At 36.1% G+C, this 24,611-nt stretch overlaps 2 non-coding genes across 2 annotated transcripts; both read right to left on the bottom strand.

The window, feature by feature from the left end:
• Positions 1 to 14,116: 14,116 nt before the first annotated feature.
• Positions 14,117 to 14,188, bottom strand: Trnap-agg (transfer RNA proline (anticodon AGG)). The gene has a single exon. It is a non-coding gene; the product is annotated as a tRNA-Pro (tRNA).
• Positions 14,189 to 15,722: 1,534 nt separating this feature from the next.
• On the bottom strand, positions 15,723 to 15,794 carry Trnap-ugg (transfer RNA proline (anticodon UGG)). Its single transcript has one exon. It is a non-coding gene; the product is annotated as a tRNA-Pro (tRNA).
• Between the last annotated feature and the right edge of the window lie 8,817 nt (positions 15,795 to 24,611).

Genomic DNA, 24,611 nt, shown 5'->3' with positions numbered 1-24,611 from the left:
CATACCTATATACAGGGTGTCCCTAGCCATTGGACAAAGCCGAAATGTACATATGCATTAGGGTATTTAGAACCAGTATACAAAGTATCATAACAATCGGTGTAGCGGTTACGAAGAAATTAACAAATTACGATTTTTTTACTTTGGAGCAACCTGTATGTGTTAGTAGCTCCTGAGGTAATAAATAGTATGAAACCTTCTTCGACCGTTTTGATTATCTTTTTTATTATGACATTAATAAGATTCTGACTTTTGACAAATGTCATCATTGCCGCACGTTTTCAAACAAATTGTCAAAAGCACTGCCAATTATTAATACAGTATCTTTCTTTATGTTGTTGATTATTGGAAATAACTTTTGTTTGATAATTTATTTTTTTATTTTTTGCTCTAATTAAAAAAATATTACCGTTAGAGCATTTCTGAGAAGTAACCCTACGTGGGATTTCAGGGTTTGTCCAATGGCTAAGGTCATCCTGTATATACATATGACATGGAAAGCTAATATTATTTTAAAGTAAGCAAAGAATGCTCTCTGCCGACTCTTATTTAATTAATTTCTAATCTGCCATGTGAAATGAGTACAAGTTCTCTTATTAACTTTGTTGTACATATATGTATGTGTTGTTGTCCCTAGTTAAAATAAATTTTCAGTAACGTCTTGCTGAAAACTAGTTTGAAATGGTTTTTTTCTAAACCGAAGCGTTCCAGAAAACTAGCTTTAACACTTTTAACTAGGGAAAGAGTGTATATATATTATATGTAGCATATATATATATAATATATTATACATATATTTATAGACTCTATACCCACTCCTGCCTCAGGGTTTCGATTAACGCCTACTAACGACATTACAGCTCCATTACTATATTTATGAAATTACCTTCTCCATTCCGGCGCGAAAGCGGATTGTGTTAGCACATAATCAGTTTTCATTAAGATCCCACTGAATTTAAGACCTAAGGTCGCCTGTTCTAGGCTCTACGTTCGTTCAGATTTTTTTTAAACTGCTAATGATGTCTTTTTTACATATAATGTTGACTTAGCTTTGTTCACTTAGCTTTGTTGACTTAACTAGGTATAGGTAAAAGAATAAACTAGCTGAGTATCGAGGTTGTTTTAGAGTAAATTATCAGAATCATACACAGGCTCTTTTTGTATGACCACTTTGTACGATTGGCGTTGGGGGTTTTACATTGACCATCTTTAAAAATGTCAATTTGAATTTGAGTATATACTTATGTCAAGCCTAGACGTTCACTCGATAATATTCGTGTAAACATGTCAAATTCAATATTACATATTTCCCACCACTGCGTTATCAGTATCACTCAACTCCGCTCCGCATAATCATAAAAAAAATATTATGTAAGTCTTTAATACAGGCTGATACAGGGATACGTAGGTTAATTAATTATCTGACGTTTATTGCTAGTACCAGAATTTTTCCCGAAATCGCATCACTAATCGCGATCAGCCGTCAGTGAGTGAATAAATCATTGCGCGTCATATTCCGCCGAACGAGCGCAACGGAGGCTTTCATTTAAGGTGGTTCGCTTTCCATACAAAAAGCAATTGCGTTATATTAAGTAATTACACACTATTACTACATAAATATGTGCACATCTGTCTACTTTCCAATGTTTATTTGCGCAATACTTAATATAACGCAATTGTTTTTTGTATGGAAAGCGAACCACCTTAAATTGCGAATATAATTGCGGCCACCTGGGCCAGCGGTAATATACTGCGATAAATAAATACATTTTACGATGAAAACCTACTGTATTCACGCGTATGAAAATTAATGTAATAATTACATTCTGTGGTTTCTTTCGTGAGAAAGAAAAACGGCCAAGTTCGAGTCGAACTCACGCTCTAACTACCTATACCTACCATTTATTTTTCTTTACGTTGCTACGGGTAGGCGGAGAGGAAATTAAACAAAGAGTTAAGAAAAGTAACTAATTTTATTCTCCGCCGCAAGCACACGAATAGGTCGTAGGGTAGGGTTCAAGGCCGGTACTGATTTTGCTCCGAGGACAGTTCCACCACGCAAGTACTCCCCTGAAGCTGCCGGAGCCACTGCGGGTTAGGAGACGGACGAGCTGAGGGACGTCAGCTGGGGCCGCTCAGGAACTGCCGGGCTGTCTTCACGGCTACGGTCTTAGCTGTAACTAGGCTCCCTGGAATTTATTTCCATTGTGTAAAGGAAAGTTCTTAATATGTCTCCGCTGACTGTACCCGGCACGGCAAGAAGCAAAGCAGGAAGCAGTACTGCGTGATGATGATGGTGAAAGTTTGGTGATGTGCGGAATGGTACAGTCAGACGGAGTTTACACTTTGCACTGATGTTATGTTTAAAAGAACAAGTTATAAAACAAAACTGAGTATAGGATCTAACGGTCAAATTTTGAATTTAAAAAATTACTGGAAATTAAATTATCTCATAGACTTTAAATAAACACAATTTAGCAATTAAAACGAGATGAAATAAGAGTGGAATGATTGCAAGAGTACCTAAATTAAGTGGCAAGCAAAATCACACAAAGAAATAGCATAGCGAAATAGCCGTTAGAAATAACATTTAAATCTACCTGCTTAGAATAAGCGTAAGAAATGTTCAACACTTACCCAAAGGGGATTTAATACACTAAAAAATGATTCCATTTGCACTAAATGAGTGCAGGAACGGAATGAATAAATACAATCGAACAAATTAATTCTCGCCGGGCACGACAGACGTCGCTGCGCGAGGGCAAGCGAGCGTGCGCCGGCGACGAAAGCTAGATCTGTCCTGACTCTGATCGACTCGCGCGCGGGCCCGCGCGGAGAGAGGGTCCGCGGGACGGGGACGCCGCTAGCCGGTTTACTTCGAACAAAAGAGTGTTGCACGAAGTACAGTGAGTCGTAATAAGAAGGAACAGTTTTGTAAAAATAATATTAAAGTGTTACAAGTTATTTATCAATCTAATTTAATTTTATAAATGTAACCTAGGTTACGTAACGTATCTACGTTACAATACCCCGGCGCGTGGTCAAGGATTTTATGTCATCTAAATGAAATAAAATCCGCAGAACTAAGCACTTGTTAACACGCTTCCATAAATCTTCATTCATACTTCACGCTTGCATAAAGAACATTAGTAATTACTCGAAAATACGTTCAAGAATAAAATTACTAACGCACAATTACAAAATAATAATGAGGTATCTCGTTACACGAACTAGACACCCTACAAGTACACTTGTTAAATAGGAGGTATCACTACTTATTTTAAAATTAAATGATTATCTCCAGAAGGAAAACGAGGCCACACCTTGCAATTGATTACGCAATTTCCGCACTGTGCGTACAGTATTTGGAAGTGACAAGATTTAATTGTAAAAGCCATTCGTTTTTTAAATATGTCAAGAAAAATTGGGTAAATGTTGAACAGATTTAAAAAAACAACAAAAAAAAACTCCGTCTGTTACAATAGTAATTAATAAGTTACGAACGTTTTTGGTTGTTTTTCTTTAAAAGCCGAAACAAAATTGTAAGAAGGAAAAAAAGAAAAAAAAGAGAAAAAAAACAACACAAAATAAAAAAGCGTTTAAATGCAACTAATGCGTACGGAGCGTAAATGTAGAAAATAAAAAAAAAAACAGATTTAGTTAAAATTAAAAAACACTCTTTGATAAGGCCGACTGTACTCATGAAAAGACTACTGATAACGGTTACAATTAAAAAATTGCCAAAGAAGTAACAAAAAAAATAATTCAACAAATGCGGCTGACTATACAGTGCGTACGATACAAATAGATTGCAAACAAATTTACAACAATACACTACTCCGTACACTGTAGCTGCTGGCAACCAAAAAATAAAAAGAGGAAAAAAACGTTTCACAAAAAATAAAAAAACCAAAACACCACACAAACACACAAACCACAGATACCCACTCAGAGCAAAATCAGACCCTATTTAAAAAAACCACGGTGAGGCGCCAGTGCTACGGGTAGGCGGAGAGGAAATTAAACAAAGAGTTAAGAAAAGTAACTAATTTTATTCTCCGCCGCAAGCACACGAATAGGTCGTAGGGTAGGGTTCAAGGCCGGTACTGATTTTGCTCCGAGGACAGTTCCACCACGCAAGTACTCCCCTGAAGCTGCCGGAGCCACTGCGGGTTAGGAGACGGACGAGCTGAGGGACGTCAGCTGGGGCCGCTCAGGAACTGCCGGGCTGTCTTCACGGCTACGGTCTTAGCTGTAACTAGGCTCCCTGGAATTTATTTCCATTGTGTAAAGGAAAGTTCTTAATATGTCTCCGCTGACTGTACCCGGCACGGCAAGAAGCAAAGCAGGAAGCAGTACTGCGTGATGATGATGGTGAAAGTTTGGTGATGTGCGGAATGGTACAGTCAGACGGAGTTTACACTTTGCACTGATGTTATGTTTAAAAGAACAAGTTATAAAACAAAACTGAGTATAGGATCTAACGGTCAAATTTTGAATTTAAAAAATTACTGGAAATTAAATTATCTCATAGACTTTAAATAAACACAATTTAGCAATTAAAACGAGATGAAATAAGAGTGGAATGATTGCAAGAGTACCTAAATTAAGTGGCAAGCAAAATCACACAAAGAAATAGCATAGCGAAATAGCCGTTAGAAATAACATTTAAATCTACCTGCTTAGAATAAGCGTAAGAAATGTTCAACACTTACCCAAAGGGGATTTAATACACTAAAAAATGATTCCATTTGCACTAAATGAGTGCAGGAACGGAATGAATAAATACAATCGAACAAATTAATTCTCGCCGGGCACGACAGACGTCGCTGCGCGAGGGCAAGCGAGCGTGCGCCGGCGACGAAAGCTAGATCTGTCCTGACTCTGATCGACTCGCGCGCGGGCCCGCGCGGAGAGAGGGTCCGCGGGACGGGGACGCCGCTAGCCGGTTTACTTCGAACAAAAGAGTGTTGCACGAAGTACAGTGAGTCGTAATAAGAAGGAACAGTTTTGTAAAAATAATATTAAAGTGTTACAAGTTATTTATCAATCTAATTTAATTTTATAAATGTAACCTAGGTTACGTAACGTATCTACGTTACAACGTATACCTACCTACTCTGTAAAAAAATACAGTGTATACTGAATACTTATGTTTCTTTAGATACAGCATACAGCCGCCGGACAGACAACAAATAGCTGAGGTTTATTAATAGGGTTGCGTTTGTAAACTTTCAGGTAGGTACCTACTCATATCTAAAAGAAGCCTTCGTTGTATACCTACAGTCTACATTAATAAAATATCTTTTACATTTTATGTTAAGATACAGCCGCCTAATTAAAAGCGAGTGCTGTTCCGTATATAGAAGAACAGTCCTAATTAGCGCTACAAACGATATTATTAACGATGTTTAAATATATGAGCGCTCAACGTTCTAAAATTCCCCTTTTATGCGGAACGGAACGAGACATTATGGGCAGTCGAGCATTGTCCAGAAAGACAAAAGGAATTGTCAGATTAAATCGATTGGGTAATGTATGTTCCTAAATTTTGTAGGTAAACGAACGATTACAATAACTTTTGCATTATTTTTATAAGATATTGCTGGTTTAATAAATACAGGCGTTCTAATTCAACTAGAGTTAGACCAAGACAAGTCTGCAACGATTTTGATAGCAAACGCAGTGCAAGTGTTATTTTAAACGACAAACTTCTATAAAATTATGACGTATAAATAACACTTGCACTGCGTGTGCTATCAAAATCGTTGCAGACTTATCTTGGTCTAACTCTATAGATATGTGATATCTATAGATATTTTCGTACATTGTGTCCTTTACTGACAGCCACCTAGTCGATCCAATGGGCCTTACTGAAAATCAGCGTTGCGGTATGTGCCATGTGGCTCATAGGTACCGTGACACCTAGCTGAGTGAGGACCATTCAGCGCAACTTTTCAATTTGTGTAACTATTCTTAGTTTTAAGGTTATGTTATTTGTGCTAATAAATGCTTTCTTCTTCTTCTTCATATGAGTAGGTAAGTAGGTAATTCTCAATAGGTAGGTAATTTATGTCTTGGATAGAATCAGACAACAAATATAATATTTCAATCGTGAGAGCTAATTTCGAGAAAGAAACTGTATTTTTTGAATATCAGATCTTTATTTTTTGGTCGCATTATAATTAAAAAAGTTCTATACACTTTGTACTTCGCTTAGTCAATTAGTTCTTAACTTAATAGTGTTGATAATAGAAGCACAAAAACATTTTGGCGAAAACATAAAAGGAACCACCCTGTCCACAGAATAATCAATTTCCATTATGAATTAGGGAAGTACGGGTCTGACCTTCCCTGCTTTATGACGGTTCAACTAATAAAATTATGTGATGACGTTGGTTACTTAAGCTATCATTGTTAGATATTTTCTACTCGACCTACTTTTACTATGTAGGTAGGTTTATTATAAGGTTTTTTCTTCAAACTTGGCCGGGCACACTACCGAGTGTCTAGATTAAATACCTATTATATACAGGTAGTAAATATATAGATAGAGTAGGTATTTATCCTTTCCTTTCAAATCACTGTTGTTGACATAGGTATGGGTATAAAAATATAGATATACAGTGTGTTACCGGCATGCGGGCTTTTATTAAAACTGGTAATAATATGATCCATTTGCAGTTGTTTGCGTGTATTAGCAAATCATAATTATGTAAATTAACTGCTCAATTAAATTTCCAAAATTCGCACACGCAATGTAGTGGGTGTACTGCGTAATTGTCGTTACTCATATCGCTAACGCACGTGGTATAGTTAGCCAAGAAAGTGGTCTACCACTTTTCGACTCTATCATCTGATTGATAGAGTCGAAAAGTGGTAGACCACTTTCTTGGCTGACCGTATATACAAGGCATGTCGTGGTACGAGGGTAAAAAACTGAGACAACTATCGTAAAATTATTGTCGTCCTTATCATTGGGTTCATGTATGGAGTTTTTAATACATTAATTAAAGAGTTTTTTGTCAACTTTGACATGACAATTTCAAAAGTCGTCAACACGTCGGGTTGTCAAAACAAACCAAAAAATATTAGAAAAACTGGTATTAGCTTTTCTTTAAAATGGGTTACAATGCTCGAGAGTTGTTGATACACGTGGAACTGCAGCTCAAGGCTTAAGGCTTTATAGGAAACACTTCCCAAATTGACGACATCCACACAATGCTCGATTGATAACAGCGGCTTATCAGCGAGTTTGTGAGAATAGGCCAATCGCCCCTGGTCAGCCTGAAAGGGCCATGCACGGGATCATGCCAGTGCAAGTTGAGGAAAGGATTCTCGAGCACTTCAGACAGGTACCAAACCAACGTCAAGTACTCGTATTATGTGGGGTTAATGTATTATTTTATTAAAATGTGGGGTTTGTATTTAAGTTTAATTTAGTTGGTAGTAAAGTCTTTATCAATGAGACCAGGCCCCTATTTCACCACGGCGACAATAGTCGACATCACTGTTACTGACGTCACAGGCCTCCATAGGCTACGGTAACCGCTTACCATCAGACGAGCGGTGTGCTTGTTTGCCACCAACATGTTAATAAAATAAAAACTCCATTATATCGCCAATTAATAAGTACCTACTTATTTTGCGAAGCTAATGACAATTGTCACAAGAAACACGACAATTGTCACGAAATTCCGACACAGAACTCATTGCTGTCAAGAATTACTGACAATTGTCGTGTTTCTTGTGACAATTGTCATTCGCTTCGCAAAATAAGTACTTATTAATTGGCGATATAATGGAGTTTTTATTTTATTAACATGTTGGTGGCAAACAAGCACACCGTCTGTCCGATGGTAAGCGGTTACCGTAGCCTATGGAGGCCTGTGACGTCAGTAACAGTGATGTCGACAATTGTCGCACCTGTCACCGTGGTGAAATAGGGGCCAGAGTGGCTTTAATTTGGTGTAGTTATCCTAAGTGCATCTTGAAATAAACTTCGTAATAAACAAAGTATGAAGAGCTGTCATTAGAACTTACTTGTCAATTTACTGTGCTGTACATTGCGGGCAATTAAAGTTTTGTTAGAAAGTTAATAAAGTCTGAATTTTAGTTTATTAATTAAATTAAGGTCATGGTTAAGTTAAAGAACAATGGTACTTTAAAAAAAGCCCTGTTTTAAAAAAAGCCCACTTGCCGGTAACAGACTGTATGCTCATTATAGGTACTGAAGTTTATGAGCACTAGGTACCTATATGGAAATAATGGAAAACCCAAAGTTAAGTAATTAGCGTTAAGGATCTATACTTTGCGAAACTCGTTATAAAAAGATCTTTCATTCCGCATCGAAGGTTATTAGTAGTAATTTGGCAGTTCGCCATACCAAATGATAGCGATTGCAATGAAAACGAATGATAAACAAATGTCTTGCATAATTAGCCCACAGTTTTCTTCTGCGGTTTCAATTTTCTGAAAGAAACCACGCAAATTTAAAGCGTCAACAATGCCTATTAGTACGTAACAGATACCTAACGGTGGTAGTGAGCACAAGTTTCGAATACTTAGTATGCATATAATATATATTCACTGTAATATATGTTTATATTTACATAAAAAAATGCACAATTTACATAAATACAAATATTAAAAATCTCTGATCTCGCTGTTGGATATTCGAGCGATAGAAAAGCAGATAAAGAAGTTTTGATTTTCATTTTAAGGGGCCCACTGACTAACAGTCCGCCGGAAGGTCAGTTGTTCGAAACTGTCAAAATTTTGTTCTAACTGACAGGCTGATACCGTCCGGCGGACTGTTAATCCGTGGGCCCCTTTAGAAGTGGTGTCGCTGAATTTGGCAAAGAACTTATATTATTGCCAGCCCCTAAGACGCCTTAACTTTATACAACGTGGGAGACAGAGACAGTCCTTCAAACTTATGTATGTAACGTGTTGAAATATTAAACAAAATTAAAAATATCAAACTCGTAATTCGCGATCTCAACATCTTGTTCAGACAGAATGACGCATTGAATCCCGCAACTTTCGTTAATAAAACATTTGGAAGCAAATTAACTTCCGTAATTTTTGCCAAAGCCATAAATTCTCATCCCAAATCTACTGCTAGGTAGACGTAATTACTTGTTCATCGCGGTTGTACTTGACAAATGATTTCGGCCTTATATTGTTTTATGATTTCTCGTATTAATGTAAGAAACCGTACCTATACTTGAACTTTAACGGAAAAAATCAATAGGCACAAAGTGACACCTAATACCGAGAATCTATAATGTAATCCCATCTGAAGACGACTGTAGTAGCATATTGTCCTTTAAATATAAACTAAAAGTGTTTTTATTAGACAATTACACAAAAACAGATTAACGTGGTGTTAACCTGTTTTTCGTTCTTAAGTTATTTCATTTAATTATCGACGTAATGTTCTGGATAATAAGATTCGGATTAAATAAGTTTGTATGAAACTATAATGTTTACTTTACCTATAATGCTATAAAGTGCAACATAGGTACCTAATGGTTAAATTTGTTTAGAATAAACATATTACTATATAATATAGCATAGTACTAGATATAAGATTGTATTTAAGTATGTTACCTGTTAACAAATATTCCATCGGCGTCACAGTTATCTGACCGGTTTTGAGCCTTGTTGCAATGAGATAAAGCCTAACGACTGGTCAGGTAAGTGTATTGCCGATAGTACCTACTTATACCTTACACAGTAGATTAAGGAAGATTATTGAGTGCTAACGTTCACCAACAAACTGTTATGCTGTTTGGCGAAAAAATATGTGTAATGGATTACTGTGTATTTTTTATTGAGTAAATAAAGTAAAAAAAAAAACACATTTGGCGTCAGGTCAATCATAATCGATTTTCCAAAAGTAGGTTCTCTTTAGGAGCTTCAGCACTATGTTTTAAGGCAAGCTTATGGGTACCGGGGTTAAGTATATGGACACCTCGCTACTGTTTCTAAACAAACATTTGATACACACGGTGCTAAAAATAATTTCGCGCACATGTCAAACTGTTGCGAAGGCCTTCCCCATACAAAAGCTTAGTATATACATATAGGTACGTGACATGTCGGGTCGTATTGGGCTCGTTTGTGTAATTGTGTTTGTGTATGCGGCGGGCTTGTCACCGGCCGGCATCAATTCCGCCGTGACGTGGACAAATTGACATGTCCTGCCCTCGCTGCTTGACTTATTCCAACTCGCTTTTTCGTCGCGTAAAAGGGAAATACCTAGATCGATGAAGACATTTTTTTCATGTTCGCTCGTTTGGACGCCTGTAAGGGTTTGGCTCGTGAATTTTTCAAACAAGAAAGGTACCTATTTGTTTTGATCATGAATATATAATGTGACTTGTGTCCCTCCAATCAAATACCTACTCAGAGCATAATGATTATATATGAGACAAGAAATCATAAACAACAGATGTTTGAAATCCGGTTCGGGCATCAAAAAAGTAATTATAGGTATACCTTAAAATCTGGTTATGTATATTATAGTTTGTGTATGTGTGTGATTTGTTATTAGACTTATTAGATGTCATTTAATTTCAAGTCAGCGTAGTTCTATTTTTGAGGTCCAAAAGAGCGATTGCGAGTTTAACAGATTCAATTTGTAAGCTTGGTGAGAATTAACAAATAAATTTTGCAAAATGTTCATCATTGATTAATCTTTCATCATAACATATAAAAAATGGAACCATGAATACAGTGCTGATTGGTTATAAAAAATAGGGCAATATCCACAGCTTCAGCCGCAGGACAGATAAACCGCCGACCCGGGACCCTTCATTTTGCATAACAAATCAATGTCATAATCCCCGATTGTGCGGCCTCGGCCACCGAAATTTAACCCGTGAATGGACCGGGATAACCCGTGTTCTTATTACTCAAATACCGCATCATTCCGTCGTTGGCACCTTTTGGTTTCATACTGACACTGACCCTATAATAATTCATATAAATCAAAATATATTGCCGAAAAAAAGCTATTCGCACCGTTAGTAGTCACCATTCGGGTTTTCTTTCGGTGATATATTTAACAGCCTACGACAGCAAACTAAAGGGCACGCTATTATTTATAGGGCTTATAATAATTTGTTCGTATTTTCTTATACAGCTAAGAACAAAGTACAGTCAAATTGGTTAATCTTTTTTGATTTCTGGAGTCCATTAAAAAAATGAAGTATAAAAATAAAAAAATTAAATACAGGTCCTAAAATACAATCTTTGCATTTGTATGAGTCATATATGTACAAAAATTTCAGCCAATTCCGGATATAGGATTTTAGGATGAATTATAGGTTTTTATTATACATATATAGATTTTTTCAAATAATGTAAGCGCTAATCCAGCTAAACATTTTTGGAATAAGGATAACGCTCGATGTATGAGGTGGGTTCATGTTAATACGCACCGAAACAAGGTAAGCAGATAAAAACGAATTATGACAACGATATAAACGAGGAAATTCGCGGTTCACATGTCATATATGAACAAGATGAAACGTTATAATAAACACACACAAGCCGTTAATTCCATTACCTACATACCTAATTATGATCATTTCTGTGGACGTACAATGTTTTTTTTGTATTTTTGGAAAGTTTAATTTTCCAGAAAATATGGTTCAACATTTTTGGGTAAATAGTCCAGTTTTTTACAAAGGGTAATCATGAAAATTGTTACGGGTAAGTAATTAAGTCCTATCTTATTACTTCTGGATGAAAACAATGCTAAAAAATACACCTATTTCAATAAACGTATTTTTCAAGAAAGAAAAACTTACGTTATGAATAAAGAAATTGAAAATTGCAAAATTCCACCTTCTTTTTAATAATATGACAATCACGTTCCTTGTAGGTACATAAAATATATAGTTAAGTAGGTAGGTATATGTTTAATGATATTGTACCTATATCCTATCGGTATCCGTTGGGAGGATCTTAATAGCTTGTGCAATTTAAACAGAAGCCCAAACCCACGCTAGATTTATCTCGTCCTCAGACTGAACTTATTCAACTGTATTTATATCTAATCTACCATCGCGAGGTTCTTTACGTATAGGATAGGTAGTGACTTATGTTTGCGAGTAGGCATAATCATTGTGGATATTTACGACTACGCTGGAGGAATCTAGCGGTTCATTTACTCATGATATCTTAAGATAAAACAGGTAGGTAGTTTTTTTAAACCCACTGATTGCATTAATCGTGATCATTATCGCCACCATTCTATATTTATCCCATTTCTAGGTAAAACTGGACACTAATACACACATTTCTGGACATTTCGTGACACTTTATTTTTCACTATGTTTTTTCAATGTATGTCTGTTGTCTGTGTGTTTACGAATAAAAAACTATTCTATTCTATTCTATTCTATTCTATTCTATTCTAATCTTATTTTACAAGATACTGTTTAAGTTATAGAGTCTGTGCGGAAAGAGAAGAGTCGAGTCGTGGGATGTATTGGGCCCCATACATTCCACGACTCTTCGCTTTCCGAACAGACTCTAGTCCCAAGCTATCCTAATGAAAATTCAGGATTTCAGACACACCTTTCAATTCCTCTACAGATGTGCAGCTGCAAAAGCATGTTTCTCCCTATATTTTCCTTACTTCCAAACGTTATTTACGAAATTCAAACCAACAGCAGGCAAATATGAACCATCGTTGGTTTCGTCGAGATTGAGGTTTTCGAAAACCTTTTACAATTACAAAAAACCTACATTGCTCTGCTTTATATAATAATTAAATTGATTTACTATCAATTTAAACAAACCATAGTATATTTATGTAGCCTAGAAAAACGATTTTCCATGTGTGAGAGAAGTTAAGGTACCTACCGATTTACAATGGGTAGGTAATTTCCACTGTGATTTGGAGTCCCGCTCTGAATCAGGCACTCGTTATTAACTAAGCCATTGAGGCAGATAATGGGGCTCAAAACAATTTGCAATTCAATGAGAGTCGTCTTTGCTCCTTAGTTTAGGTACCTACTGTCAGGATTATCTTTTTGGATCAGCTACTCGGAATAATTACAAGTGGGTAAGTTTTCTTAAGGATTATTTTGTCGCTTTGACCAACATTGAAAATATTGAAATGTGGTACGTCCCACAATAAAAAGGAAAAATATTAACATTTAGATTGAAGACGTTGGTAAATACACAAAAATGATCAAGACATTCAAACCCCTAATTAATTATGCGAATAAATGCGAAAGTAACTGTCTATCTGTCTATTATCTCTTCACGCTTAAACCGCTGAACCGATTTATATGTAAGTATTTTAGAATGGAGGTAGGTTGCGTCTCGGGGAAGGACGCATGATCTTTTTTTCTTCACGGAAATCATCATTCCATACATATGAAGTCGCAGGCAGAAGCTAAATAATACATTTATAAATGAACATTTAGGCAGTCTTTAGAGAAAAGTGGACGACTGCTTTTCCATACAAACTGATATGAGGACTATTCATAACCTCTTTGGATGTTGAAATTATAAAAGTTTAATGGGAGTAAAAAAACAAATTGTGAACAAATTTTAGGGATTTGTTAGCTGTACGTCCAATACGCAGTTCGTCCAAATCGCATTTCGTCCATTCGTCTACTACGCAGTTCGTCCGTAAGTGATGCGTCCATTTCGTGGTTTGTCAATACGCAGTTCGTCCATTTCGCGATTGGCACTCTGCTAAGAAATCCAACAATTTGCTCGAAATGGTCCAGAGAGGCCTGAACAATTATCTCGAGAAGAAACGTTTGTATTTCCTACGCTTCTTCTTCCTTGCCAACGAGTCCAACGACGAGCTGCTTGAGATTTTATCGGAGACTAAAGATCCTATGCGGTCAGTATTTCTTATCTTCACAGAGTTGCACTTGAATGTACCCAGTATGTGGTTAAAATTTCTACAGGTAAAAATATTTAAGGAAAAGAATATGTTCAATAAGTTTTTATGGCCAAGCGGTCGTTCACTATTATCTTAAAATTTTCAATAAATTTGTAAAAAAAAATACGGAAATATTGGCGTATAATTAATTATGTCCATGGCTTTAACTATTCTGTAAATAATAAAAAAGTTGTTGGGCTCGTCCGGGATTTGAACCCGGGACCTCTCGCACCCTAAGCGAAAATCATACCCCTAGACCAACGAGCCGATTGAGTGACCAGCCGAAAAGTAGTATAACATTCAGACATGCGTATACGCAGAAGAGAAAGTTGGTAAGGTACACGAATTAATAAACTAGGTGCTTAGGTGTGTACTAAGGTGCTTTTGCTTGTACACGGCAGTGGTATACAGTCATCATCAGATATATCGGATCGGCCGATATGCTCAAAAATAACACTCACTCTAACGCTTTGACAATAGAGGCGTGTTCAGATATTTGAGAGTACCTTGGCCGCTCAGATATATCTGATGGCGATTGTACATACCTCCGCTGTTACGATATCTAAACTCGGCGGACTACATACAACATGCAGTGTCGTAGAAACTCGACGAGTAAGTAAATATTTATGTTTTTTTTATTTCGAATTATTATGTGGAATATAAAACAAGACCCAAAAATGCAAAACAAGCATTGTCAGTATACACATGTATATGACCTATTTCATAAACAAACATTTTTTCAATTCATCGTTGTTTATTTACAATTCAAAATGTTCTGGTTAATGAAAATCCATTTATCACCATAAAACAAAACGTTCGAAAACCAAGTTGGTTTTAATTATTCCGAAAAATTTACATTTACCCGCCTCGTAGAGTTTTTTTTTCTTTTTTTGCGCATCTTTTATTTTTAAGCGTCAACGTCAAAGCCCTGTCAGCTTACTCGACATGGTTTAGAAGAGTCTCCTTTAAAAATAATGGAATTAAGGCAGGTACCATCGCCCACACTGTTAACTGTCCATCGGTAAACCTTATTACAAAAAGCATAAGGTCCACCGATGGACAGTTAAGAGTGTTGCTGTTTGTACCTACTTATAAACCTTGTAATTTGTATTAACAATATTAAAAAAATAGCTGAATTTATTTGTTTAGTCATCTATGAGTATGATTCATTCAATAAGTGCGTTTAAAACTTTTAAAAGTAAAATGAAATTATTGTACCTTGAATGTGACTATGGATATATTTTTTAAATACATGCCTCATACATATATAGTTTGATCCCAGTGTCGTGGTGGTGGTAAAATAAAATAGTGATAACAAAGTTATGTGAATATACATATATCCTTGAATTTATACCTTTTAAGTTTGCAAAAGGTACCTAGAATCAAAAAACTGATGCATATCTACATAAATACACAACTTATAAATCGTATAGGTACGTACACACCAATATTTCTATTTATAATATTAATATGTACATATAATTATGAAATTCATTCACAAGATAGGTACCTACCCAACTGACAAGCACACAGTTAAACTAAATCTTATCAATATAATATACGTTTTATTATACATAGTTCACTTATCAGTAATTTAGTAGGTGTTCCATTGTCCGGAAACGTTCTCGAGTGTGATTGGACATTGACTAAAAAACGAGTCATACATTATCATGAGTCATATTTTAATATAAAATTCTCAGATTCTCATGCTTAGTAAATAATAAAATTGAGCCTTTATACCTTCTCCATTAAAAAAAAGTAAATCATAAACAAGCTTAACAAAATAAGACAGTAAAAAGTCGGGCTCGTCCGGGATTTGAACCCGGGACCTCTCGCACCCAAAGCGAGAATCATACCCCTAGACCAACGAGCCGATTGAAGACTGCGACGAAATTCCAATTCACAATCGCTAAGGTTATTAGAAAGTAATAAACAAAACAAATCACCGTTACATTGATTACGTCATGCGAACTCGGGCCTCGCGGCGTCACGTGTGAAGGAACTAAATTCATTAGATCCGCATAAAAAACGGCTTTGATAATGTTTCCAGTTTTAAAGGTTATCTTGACGACAACGGGTAAGTATTAAGAATATTAAGTGACGATGACACTAGGAGGCCAATTCAGATATATGTAGTTATTCTTGTAATCAAACGGTTATGGGTATTATCTATCATTTGTCCATTATCTGAATAGGCCCGTAGCATTTTTCTGTCAAGAGACAGACTTTAATGCTTATATGTACTTTACAATTTAATCCGTACCTAGCAAGTAATAACGAATTTTATTTGCAAAAAAGTAAGTGCAAAATGGAAAGCCTGAAAATTTTATTACGTATTGAAACGTCAATCTGAAATCCATACCGTATCCATGCCGTATGCGAAGTACCTATTTCATTAAAAAGAGAAATTCAAATAGGTGCATTATATTATTTAAATTCAAACAAGAATACAAATGTTGTGTACGCCCAATAGAAGAGCGGTGGGTAGGTAGAGACTCATAAAACTCGAGACTTGGGTGCCTATTCTCTAAATACTGAAATTTGTTGCAAAAATATTTAACAACGAAGTCGACATATACTCGTATAATTGAATAATAATTTCTTACCGACCGGCTTCATAGACTATGCGCTTACTACTCTACTTAATAACGAGTATTAGTAGGTACACTACAATTCTGACAGTATACCTGCCGAGCCGAAGAAACCGCACGTTTTATTCATCATTAAAATAGTGTTGTCAGTCAATTATATACCACTTTTAGATGTCGTGAGTTTAGCGTAAGAGGGAACCATCATTGATGGCAAAATAAACCTTCAAGAAACTAACATACCTCTGTCTAACCATATTGGCATTTGTCGCCAGACATTGACATTGCTGATCCAACAAGTAAAAGCCACGTCAGGTGATAAGCAAAACTCACTAAGTACTATCAAAAAATTTAAGTAACAATGCAATTTATTACACTTGTAATACGGTTTATTGTCCAATAATTTCAATGATGTTAGTTAGTAACTTTTGCTTGTCACCCGACGCGCCATGTACCTACCGTGTATGTGCAGAAATGTACAGAAAATTGTTAGTCTCCGGTGTCATTTGTCAAATTGGTGAGATAGGCACAATTAGTCATATCGAGTGTTCCCAGGATAGCATACCCGTGTCGAACAGTCGTAAAGCCCGAGATACCGCGTCCGTCGCGGCCGCCTCGAGCCGAATAAATGTACCGCACGATTTATTCATGCGGCCCGCTGCACCGAGCTTCAAACTGGTTTTACCATTCCGAGTTTATCTTGTATTGAGAGTACATCTAACTATTCGGGCTTGACCTGTTTTATTGCTTAACGAATCCATTAAAATGCGATGGTAAAAGCGTATATGATGTTTTATGCCAAAGGTCAAAATACCAGCAGAGTCATATTAGGTACTTATCCGTCTTTTACGAAAGGCAGGACTGGGTCTATTCTAATAGCATGAAAGTAATGGCTTACGAAACTATGATTTTAATGTGAATGACTTTGAAATGCATAGTACCAAAATATGACCAAAATTTCATTTTTAACATTCTCTCCACACCACCCGTGTCAAGAATGCTCTATTTAATTTCTCATTGAATAGGGTCAAACAAGACTTACGTCACAATTCGAGGCCGGATCTCTCCCAAAGGGTAAAGCAATCTTACAGAACAATTACCGAAGACGCCGTGGCACGCAGCTTCGCCGTCGATAATTCGAGATATTTCAAATATGAGAGGCAAACTTTCTTGTTCGGTGAGTAGGTACTCGAAATAACTTAATTTAATAGAAACTTCTCAAGCAAAATTTGAAATTCTCGTTATATAATAACAAATCGAAATATCTACTTTTGGTAGGTGTTGGCTCGGTATTTACATATTGGGGTACGTGCGGGGCCGCTATTTCACTCGAGAACGTAACAGAAGTTGACATTGCTACTGTGTTGCTACCACATACTTAGTTGTCATGTGTGCCTGTTTAACAGCCAGAGAAAATTTTCTTACCGCTTTTAAAATAAAAAGCCGGTATGCTGAAATGGTGCTACTTCTTTTATTAACGACCTGGAGGTTTCTCCTGATTATAACACTGGGAATGAATTTGATCAACCATTAAGAGTCACATTCTACCAGAAATGTCACTTTTGTCAGCTGACAGATCCTATCCGTACCTAACAACATCCAGATTAAAAGCATAACCAGTAATTAACTACAATCAGAATACGTCTTATGAGACTAGCTGAAAATAACCCGAACAATATTCATATAGGGATTATAGGGTAACGTTAGGTACGAACCAAACCCAAAGCTATATAAATAAGTAGAGTTAGATCAAGAAAAATCTGCAGAGATTTTGACGCAGTGTCCTATTTTAAGCGGCAAACCACTACGAAATTACGACGTATAAATAACACTGGCACTGCGTGTACTGTCAAAACCTCTGCAGACTTTTCTTGATCTAACTCTACCTACATTTCACAAGATTTGATATTCACTCATAAGATAGGATGAGTCTCCGCTCCGTGGCATGGCATGCATGCCCAATGGCACGTTCCTAAAGTGAATTGACAACTTCACAAGAAACACTGATTTTCTTCGCAGGTGTATGCATGTTTTTTCCCGAAGAGCACATAGTGAAAATAATCGAACAATTACTGAATCAAAAAGTCATTAATATGGAGTTCGAACCACGACCTCCGGTTTGGAAGCTGGCACGCCTTCCATTCGACTACCAGCACCTCTTACACGTTCGCATATCTACATATAAATGTGCCAAATATGTAAGTATAAAGTGGGTATACTATACCAGCAACACAACTTACGAACTTTACCGTTCCATAGTACCTGATCGTGAATGGGTTATTTATGCAGTGAGAGAACTACGGCGCCTAAAGACCATTATTTATTGGCGTCAAAACCGCAGATGGAGCCGTTTAAAAGGGGGAATCGTCATTATTCAAACCATTTGTCGCATTGAGTTGGCAGGAACTAATGGGGGTCCTTAGGACTCGCTTCATTTGTTACAGCAGCTTGTTTTATTTAGACTTGACGACATTATTCAATTGTGATCAGAGTTCGTTACAATCATTACCTATCTAGGTTGTTATTTTTTAATCCGTTGGAAATTAGGAGAGTAGGGGCCCGATTCGGATTTTGAAATAGACATCTATTAGACATATTTTAGACATCACCAAGATACGGTAACGATATGTTTAAGATCTAACCTGTCAAATTTGACATTTGCGCGATTCTGGAGATACTGCTGAACGATTTCCACAGGATATGACTTAGAGATCCAATTCACATCTAATAGATAATTATCTTACTCTACCTAACGTGATATTGGTTCGAATGTGACATTGGTTGCCCGAATTGCGCTGCAAAAGAGAACTAGTTGATATCTAAACTATAACGTATCTAGAATGGATCTAGTACGTGTCGTCTCTTGTGAATATCTTGAAGTTCGAATACGGCAGTAGGTATAATACCTAATATTGACCACAAGACTAAATTGACGGCTTCGCTATTTACTGGACCAATTTTTGTCAAGTGGCTTAATAAAATTGGCACCTTGCCCCCGATAGATATCACAAAATATTTTAAAAATTTACAAATTTGTATAGAACCCTCGGTGGGCGAGTCCGACTCGCACTTATCCGGTTTTTATTTATACACGAACTCTTAAGATATAATTTAGGTAAGTAGGTACCTACAGCTTGTGATTTAAGATTTTCGCGTATTAACAGAGAGCCAAGTTTTAGTTTTAGATAAAAAGTAAACAGAGTTTAATATTATCTTGCAAAATTTATGACTACGTAGATAAATATCAAATATAGTTTCAAACTCTTAGTTTGCTAAAATCTGTAGGTTCATTAACGTTGCTAAAGGTTTTCTAGAAAATATATTATATCTGGTGTTTATATTATACTTAAGTTTGAATATTAAATAACATTTGTAGCGAATTCTGTACGGATATAAATATTTAAGTAATACTTGTATATTATTTAAACCTAAACAATTCTCTGCATTTAGTTGAGTTTACATACAATAATATCGTGCAAGATTTTTAGTTATCTATCAGATATGTGTATATGTGTACTAATTTTATTACAGGAAAACTTTAATAAAAAAATTGTAAAATTATAGGAGTTATATTAATTGATAAAACAAAATTATGACTACTTATAATATATAACTTCTAAAACTAAAACTAAGTAACTAGAAAAAATGAAAATGCCTACTTAAAACAAACCCTGGCCTCTTGGCAAAGTGCCCTGATTTTATTGTACGTCTATAAAATCTATAAGTGATTTAAAATATAGTTTATCTATGCATCTAATATTTACCTTTAAACGAGCAATATTTATATATTTCGGGGATCTCTGAAACGGCTCTAACGATTTCGTTATGGAATTTGCTATGTCGGGGTTTTCGGGGGCAATAAATCGATCTAGCTAGGTCTTATGTCTGAGAAAACGCGCATTTTTGTGTTTTTATATGTTTTCTGAGCAAGGCTCAATCTCCCGGATATTATTTATCTAATACATCTCATTAGATATGTAAATAGTTAATGAATACCGAGTTTTTTATCTCGCCTTGACAACAGTCACTCGCTATGTTCAGATTTTTGCACATTCTCATAAAATAAGCATTATGTGGAATAGATAAACACACATATAACAAAACTCAACATAGGCAGGTAGGTACACCAAAAAAATAACTAGCCGAACTCATTGAGTAATTAAAAAAATAAGTGAACTTAACTAATCAAGAAATATTTTTTTCTCAATATTCTAAACCGATTTTGTAACAGGCAAAATATAGCACACACAATAGTACAGGATGCGCCAAAGTTCATATAAAATTGCAAATTTGATTATTGAAACTCCGAAAATGTATCTCATACAATTTTACATCCTAATGATAATTATACCTTTTCATTTTAAACAGTACTCATTGGAATTTCGAATTTATTATATTCATAATGTCATTCTACATAAATATCTCTATTACTAAAATTTATGCATATATTATTACTCGACATATCGATTTCTACATATTTATAGCAACATGCACCTGCAATAGTAAATTCTAAATAAGAAAAAAAAAGACAAAAATAAACAGAAAAGTAGGTCAGGAAGTCAGAAAGTCAGGTTAAAATCCTGCCAGAAAGGTGGGTTAGGTTAAGTTAGAACTGCGACCCTCACAGAACCGAAATGCTGCCAGAAAGGTGGGTTAGGTTAGGTTAGAACTGCAACCCTCACAGAACCGAAATGCTGCCAGAAAGGTGGGTTAGGTTAGATTAGAACTGCGACCCTCACAGAACCGAAATGCTGCCCGAAAGGTGGGTTGGGTTAACTGCGACCCTCACAGAACCGAAATGCTGGCAGAAAGGTGGGTTAGGTTAGGTTAGAACTGCAACCCTCACAGAACCGAAATGCTGCGAGAAAGGTGGGTTAGGTTAGGTTAGAACTGCGACCCTTACAGAACCGAAATGCTGCCAGAAAGGTAGGTTAGGTTAGAACTGCGACCCTCACAGAACCGAAATGCTGCCAGAAAGGTAGGTTAGGTTAGAACTGCGACCCTCACAGAACCGAAATGCTGCCAGAAAGGTGGGTTAGGTTAGGTTGCTAAGGTAGGTTATAAATAAAGAAATTCTTACAAATAATATTATGGGCACAGATACATTCTCAGTGACAACATTATGAGTAATAGAAAACGGAATATGTATCGTTATGAATAATGTAGGTAGTAGTACAAAAAACTATTAATAAACTATATGAAAAACAATTTTCAGTGAAATGATGATTATGACTGCAAAGTGGTATTATTAGAAATATTCGAATAATAAATTGTATATGAGCCAATATGGACCCAATAGCACATTGTGCAACATGGGGCGTAAGTTGAATATTGCAAACGAGAGTAAGTGAAATCGCGACGGCTTGCCGGAGCGATTTACGAGTATAGACTCGAGTTTGCAATATTATTACGCCCCGAGTTACACACAATGTTTTTCATCACACTTGCGATACAAAAATTAAGTATAAAGACAAAAAACTGTTAATTATGGCACTAGAAACTTCATAACTCCCTAGGGAGAACGCTTTTTCTATAACTCCCGCTAAACCTGCGTGCAATTCCACATTTACTGAGCGAGTGTGATGAAAAATGTTTTGTTACTGTTATGCAAACATTTCTTTCAGTGTATATTACGTTCTTTAATTTAATATTGTTTGTAACTTAATTAAGTATAACTAGTTGCCAATTAAGTGTTCATCAACAATTAAAACGGTGATAATCTATTGAAAATCAAAAGCAGTAAACACCACGCTTTTAATCCTATCTCAGCCTCCCATTAACACACCCTTAAGGTAATCAAAAACTTGGATATAGGTACTTAATGAAAAATAAACTTTCTAAATCCTCAGTAAATTTTATAGGAGTTCTAAATTCGAATCGCGCACGACATAATCTGTGGTAAGCCATTATATCTGTCGGGAAATCTCATTTCCGGTTGGAGAAAAACGGACTGAGAGCTGGGTTTGTTTCCTGCTGCCCCGGACGTAAGTGAGTCGAAAGCTTAGGCAAACTAGTACTTAACTAAACACGATTTCAGACGAAAATGTGGTCAATACTCTGAGTTTCCGAATTGTGAAAAAGTAAATGGTAATTTTTCAGTGATTGGAATCTGAATAGGTATATTTATCGACTACTTACTCGTACCTTTAATTAATTTAGTTTAGAAAAATAGCAGACTTTTTACGGTCTTTAATTTATTCCATTTGTTTCCTGCAATACGACTAAATCAAGAAAAATCAATTTACTGTATTGTGTTTATTTATTGTATGTATTAGGTACAAATTAGGACTCTTGTAGTTTTCACAAATAGTCAAAACTTTTATAAAAAACCTCATAAATTCAACTGCCATAATACATAATTGTAAGATATTTCTAGGTCAATCTACATCTACACCGGTAAGCCTGAGTGATCGACTCGTCCGTACTCGGTGAGTACTGGAAGCACACGGCTTGAGAGTCGCGGGCGGTTTGGAAGTGGGTCGCGAGTCGAGCCGAGGGCACTTACCTATATATACCCTGCGGATCGACATCGATACCCCTTATCACACGGAAAAATCTAGATATGGATCCCATCAGATGTTAATGTTTAAAAGGAGGTTAAGTTTGATAAATTAAATAGGTACTTACCTACGATTTTTGTGACGTGACCAGAGAATTCTGGAGGATGACAATAAAGTCAATCCATAATAACCGCTTAAAAGAAAGGAATGATTTTAGGTGCAGTTACGCATTAGTAGGTACTTAAAATACAACAACTTGTTGCCACTATTATGTAGGTAAGTTAGGTACGACCAACATTATTTATTCTTGAATTTCGTAAGCTATAGAAATAAGGGAAATAAATAGTAGTAAAAAATGTTATTTTTTTACATTCGACTCATATTATTATTATTCAGTACTGCTGGGCATAGGCCTCTTCTTCCACTCGTCACATTCGACTCATATTGTGGAAAAATTTACCCCACGGGGTTTAAAAATAAGGCTTTATTTTATATTATGGTAGTAATGTATATTTAATTCATAAACACTCGCATTCTGATACAATTCAATTAATAAAAGGTCTTTCCCAAACAAGGTAAGCCTATTTTCGGGCTAGCAAACTATTACGAAAATAAAATTAAAAAGATAAGTATATCGTATTCAAATAAAAGAACAGGTACCAAATATTCACAGGTTTTTTCTAGATAGATAGACATTCAGTTTCAAAGCAAACCATCTGTCTGTGAAAACGAATCAGTAATAATAGGTACGGTGCCCCAGTAATTTCCTGTTTCGGTTAGGAATGAAGGTATTTTCTTACAAATTACCTAATTTCGCTCCGCGGCATCGTCACCGTGTCACATCAATCTGTCGGAGGATTTTCTTTGACGTGAATTGATAGAACCCGTCGGCCGTTTGTAATAGTGAACTTTACTTCTTCCCGGGCCATACTAGGCTCACGTTTTAGTCATTTGTTTAATATTGTTTGTAAAACTAATTTTAACCGCAGTTAATATGATATGTAACGCTATATCAAATACGGCACTCTTCCAATCATGTTACAAATTAATATTGCCGACACCCACGCAGTCGTATACCTACCTTCGAAGCACATATTTTCGCGAGTATGACCGTTGCGCGAGCGTTTACTTTAAACGTCAATTTTTTCTTAAAATTGTCAATTTAGTTGAACAATAAAGGATAATGGAAATTTTGGAAACCTAATAATCCCTCTATCCATCATATTTGCCTACAAACGTCTAACGATCGACGATAGACGTATGACAAAGCGAACAAACAATATCAAACAACTTGGATAACTGGGGACAAAGGTGTATCATAAGACATCATTTTTTCACTATGAAACTATGTATCTAGTTGATAGATAGGACCTAAAGCTATAGTAGCCCAGGGTGCCTAACCAATATCCTAATCGTTGACGCTCTGTAGCGAACGAAACGCCAATTTCTGTCGCACTAATATGGAAGAGTGATAGAGAGAGATGACCGTATCGTTCGCCACGGCGGCGCGAACGATTCACATCTTGGCTTGGCACCCTGGTTACTGAAGACTAATTATATAGTCCTCCTCATTGTTTTCGATGACGGCGACCCCAAATAAAC

This window comes from Cydia splendana, chromosome 5 (genome assembly GCF_910591565.1).
Source record: "Cydia splendana chromosome 5, ilCydSple1.2, whole genome shotgun sequence".
Lineage (NCBI taxonomy): Eukaryota > Metazoa > Arthropoda > Insecta > Lepidoptera > Tortricidae > Cydia > Cydia splendana.
This window is presented reverse-complemented; position numbering and strand designations above follow the sequence as displayed.